This window comes from Schistocerca cancellata, unplaced genomic scaffold (assembly GCF_023864275.1).
Source record: "Schistocerca cancellata isolate TAMUIC-IGC-003103 unplaced genomic scaffold, iqSchCanc2.1 HiC_scaffold_952, whole genome shotgun sequence".
Taxonomy (NCBI): Eukaryota; Metazoa; Arthropoda; class Insecta; order Orthoptera; family Acrididae; genus Schistocerca; species Schistocerca cancellata.
In genome coordinates, this window is record NW_026046960.1 from 62,501 (window position 1) to 67,500 (window position 5,000).

At 53.4% G+C, this 5,000-nt stretch overlaps 1 non-coding gene across 1 annotated transcript in view; it reads right to left on the bottom strand.

Annotated features, from left to right (window-relative positions):
- LOC126149771 (small subunit ribosomal RNA) overlaps positions 1 to 1,063 on the bottom strand; it is a 1,909-nt gene extending 846 nt beyond the window's left edge. The window contains exon 1 of the ribosomal RNA XR_007531123.1: positions 1 to 1,063. This exon is cut by the window's left edge and continues 846 nt beyond it. This is a non-coding gene — a ribosomal RNA (small subunit ribosomal RNA).
- Between the last annotated feature and the right edge of the window lie 3,937 nt (positions 1,064 to 5,000).

The window sequence follows — 5,000 nt, forward strand, 5'->3', positions numbered from 1 at the left end:
AATGAAAACATACTTGGCAAATGCTTTCGCTTCTGTTCGTCTTGCGACGATCCAAGAATTTCACCTCTAACGTCGCAATACGAATGCCCCCGCCTGTCCCTATTAATCATTACCTCGGGTTCCGAAAACCAACAAAATAGAACCGAGGTCCTATTCCATTATTCCATGCACACAGTATTCAGGCGGGCTTGCCTGCTTTAAGCACTCTAATTTGTTCAAAGTAAACGTGCCGGCCCACCCAGACACTCAATAAAGAGCACCTTGGTAGGATTTCAACGGGGTCCGCCTCGGGACGCACGAACACGCACGAGGCGGTCGCACGCCTTCGGCTCGCCCCACCGGCAGGACGTCCCACGATACACGCCAGTTAAACACCGACGGGCGGTGAACCAACAGCGTGGGACACAAATCCAACTACGAGCTTTTTAACCGCAACAACTTTAATATACGCTATTGGAGCTGGAATTACCGCGGCTGCTGGCACCAGACTTGCCCTCCAATAGATACTCGTTAAAGGATTTAAAGTGTACTCATTCCGATTACGGGGCCTCGGATGAGTCCCGTATCGTTATTTTTCGTCACTACCTCCCCGTGCCGGGAGTGGGTAATTTGCGCGCCTGCTGCCTTCCTTGGATGTGGTAGCCGTTTCTCAGGCTCCCTCTCCGGAATCGAACCCTGATTCCCCGTTACCCGTTACAACCATGGTAGGCGCAGAACCTACCATCGACAGTTGATAAGGCAGACATTTGAAAGATGCGTCGCCGGTACGAGGACCGTGCGATCAGCCCAAAGTTATTCAGAGTCACCAAGGCAAACGGACCGGACGAGCCGACCGATTGGTTTTGATCTAATAAAAGCGTCCCTTCCATCTCTGGTCGGGACTCTGTTTGCATGTATTAGCTCTAGAATTACCACAGTTATCCAAGTAACGTGGGTACGATCTAAGGAACCATAACTGATTTAATGAGCCATTCGCGGTTTCACCTTAATGCGGCTTGTACTGAGACATGCATGGCTTAATCTTTGAGACAAGCATATGACTACTGGCAGGATCAACCAGGGAGCTGCGTCAACTAGAGCTGAGCAGCCGGCCGCCCGGGAGTGTGTCCCAGGGGCCCGCGCGAACACGCAAGCGTCCGCTCAATTATTCTGCAAACAGGAGGAGGCTGAGCTCCCCTGCACAATACACCTCGAAACCCTCTCAGGTCCCGGCGGCGCGCAGCGCCGTCCTAAGTACTTGGTCGGGTTCGAGAGAGGCGCAATCGCCCGGAGTTAGGCGAGTAGACGCTTTAGGTGCGACCACCCGTGCTCCCAACTGAGCTTGCCGCTGCCGACAGAGGCCCGGGAGCGTGCTGTCGTGGCATTGCCGGCGGGAGACAACACGCGCCACCTACGGTGACCGGCAGCTCCAACGCCAGCGCCACAGAAGGGCAAAGGCCCCACGTGGGTGCCGAAGCGAACTCTCCCAGCACAGCGCACGTGCCAACACGTCTGCACAACTGCGATACAAACCACCAGCGAGAACCGCTGGGGCGACCGAGCAGCAGACGGCGTCGCGGCGCCGAGTGCCGGGCGGCGGCGCATCCTCAACGCACACAGTCCTCAATCGGACCAGCACACTGCAGATGTCCACCGCGCTTCGCACCGGGCCGGCGAGGACCCACTTTGGCTGCACGGCGCCGCGCGCAGGGTGCCCCGGCGCGCAGCTGCGCCGCCTGCCGCGTCCGTCGGCCGGCGCGCCTGCCACTGGGCGCCCCCACCAGCCGGCTGTAGCGCGTGCGCCCACGCACCGCGCGGCCAGCACGCCGGGCGGCCCCCCCTCACCGGCCGGGGACAGTCCCACCCACCCACAGCCGCGTATCGCTTCACACCCAGATTCACATTCACGTTCGTTGGTATGGTGGGGACCGCTTCGTAGCTGTACCGATCGTTGCCCTCACAGATGTACCTCCAGCAAGGACAACCGCACCACAACGGGTTACCAGTTGTTCATTTGCGTAACGTCACCAGTAAACGTACACGTCCATCCCCGTTTGCAAAGTCAACTATTATTGCATGCCTGCCTGTCAGGTGTCAAGACACACTACATCCGCTCACATCCACGCAACAAAATGTGCCCGACTAGAGGGCACGTGGAAGGTGCCCCCGTACGTATGCGATGTCCATTGCGCGACCAACTGTCAACCGGCCTCTGTAGCATGTCGCAGATGTGGAACGCGGGGCACCGTGCTATCACATTGTGTGAGAAGAGACTACTACGTCTGCATACACGCGCCACTACATGAACAGACGGCTCATGCTGATCGCCATCCACTGCGTCCATTACTCCCACACGTCTCTATGGCGTACCACACTGCAATGCAGCTGTTATGGGGAGATGACACGTAGCTGTGTACACAACATTCTGAGCGGGTTGCGGTTGGACAATACATTAATGTAACGTGTCATATGCCAATTACAGAGCAGGGTAAGGCACAACTTGGGTTAGGTTAAGGCACAACTTGGGTTAGGTTAAGGCACAACTTGGGTTAGGTTAAGGCACAACTTGGGTTAGGTTAAGGCACAACTTGGGTTAGGTTAAGGCACAACTTGGGTTAGGTTAAGGCACAACTTGGGTTAGGTTAAGGCACAACTTGGGTTAGGTTAAGGCACAACTTGGGTTAGGTTAAGGCACAACGTGGGTTAGGTTAAGGCACAACGTGGGTTAGGTTAAGGCACAACGTGGGTTAGGTTAAGGCACAATGTGGGTTAGGTTAAGGCACAATGTGGGTTAGGTTAAGGCACAACGTGGGTTAGGTTAAGGCACAATGTGGGGGTAGATTGCGGTACAAATTGCATTACATTGCGGTGCAAATTGCATTACATTGCGGTGCAAATTGAGTTACATTGCGGTGCAAATTGAGTTACATTGCGGTGCAAATTGAGTTACATTGCGGTGCAAATTGAGTTACATTGCGGTGCAAATTGAGTTACATTGCGGTGCAAATTGAGTTACATTGCGGTGCAAATTGAGTTACATTGCGGTGCAAATTGCGTTACATTGCGGTGCAAATTGCGTTACATTGCGGTGCAAATTGCGTTACATTGCGGTGCAAATTGCGTTACATTGCGGTGCAAATTGCGTTACATTGCGGTGCAAATTGCGTTACATTGCGGTGCAAATTGCGTTACATTGCGGTGCAAATTGCGTTACATTGCGGTGCAAATTGAGGTAGGTTAAGGTGCAACACAGGTTAGGTTAAGGTGCAACATAGGTTAGGTTAAGGTGCAAGATGGGTTAGGTTAAGGTGCAAGATGGGTTAGGTTAAGGTGCAAGATGGGTTAGGTTAAGGTGCAAGATGGGTTAGGTTAAGGTGCAAGATGGGTTAGGTTAAGGTGACATAGGTTAGGTTAAGGTGACATAGGTTAGGTTAAGGTGACATAGGTTAGGTTAAGGTGACATAGGTTAGGTTAAGGTGACATAGGTTAGGTTAAGGTGACATAGGTTAGGTTAAGGTGACATAGGTTAGGTTAAGGTGACATAGGTTAGGTTAAGGTGACATAGGTTAGGTTAAGGTGACATAGGTTAGGTTAAGGGGACATAGGTTAGGTTAAGGTGACATAGGTTAGGTTAAGGTGACATAGGTTAGGTTAAGGTGACATAGGTTAGGTTAAGGTGACATAGGTTAGGTTAAGGTACAAACTGGGTTGTGTTATGGTACACATTGCGTTGTAGTACAGTACACGTTAGGTTTGGGTACGGTACACAATGTGGTATGGGATGGCGTGTTGTGGGGGGGAGGGGGGGGGGGAGGTTCGTTGATATCGACCGTAGGACGTGGATGCCCGAGGCAGCGTCAGTGTGTCAAAGGAGTTATGTCACGTCGGGATGCGCTTTTCGCCAGTGAGAGGGGGCGAGCCGTGTCTGTGGTTGCGGCAGACCTGTGTGTTTCATTCCTGCCAGTGTGTTTGTGCTGTAAGACGAGGCAGTGTGGTGGTGATGGGTGCACCCCTGTGTAGGACATGTGTGGGTGTTGGTGGCTTCTCTGAGCAATTGTGGTTGTCGGACGAGTGGGGTATTCTGTTTTATGATTGGACCTCCCGGTCTGGTTATCATAGCGTAGTTGGTGTACTGTGGCGGATAGGATGCACCGGACGTTGGTCCATGCTGGTGCTTAGTAGTTGTATCTGTGTCTGTTACAGGCAGAGAGTAGTGTGTGATAGAGTGTGTGGCTGACGTGTGGTTCATTTTGTGTGTACGGACGTTCAGCATGTATAGGGGCATTTGCGTATATAATCTATCATAATCTATCTATGTGGGCCTGCATAGTTTACTGAGCAGTGCTGTGAGGTGACTGAACTACGAGTGACGTACTGATTTACAGCGGAATGATTGCCTTGTACCAAAGATGGAGTATCGGCTCTACGACAGCGTTGGCACCGCAGGAAATGGTCTCGTAAAACGGCCCTCCCACCGTCATCGTTGTGAGGGGTAGGGACCGCCTATATTCTGAGAGGAGCCCTGTTTGCCACTGGGCGTGGGGTCTCGCATCCTGCGGTTCAGTGCCCCCAGGGAAGCGCGCGGAGGTGGTGCTGCTGCTGCTGCTGCTGCTGTAGCAAGCGAGCTACTTACAGCATGTATAGGGACAGCGGGAATATGGCATATTCGATATAACTCTTCATGAAACGCAAGATATAGGGGCGGATTGCACGTTACGAGTGCGGGAAGAGTCCGCCGTTCATCCGCTGGAGTTGCGATTTGGGCGGTTGGGGTGGGGCACGTGCGGGTGCGGGTGGAGCGATTGTCGGTCGACGACTTCGTGCGACGCAGGCACAGGCGTTGGGGCTCCTGTGGTGGGCAGATGATGCAGGGTTTGTGGGTGGCGTCGGAAAATGGGCACTGTGGGACCTAGCGATGTCGTAGTCGGCGTGGCGTCTCATAGATGGCGGTATCATCGGTGCAGCAGGTCATGTTGCGGGGGACCTGCAGGTGGCGGTATTTTTGTTTGTGGTGCGCTCGA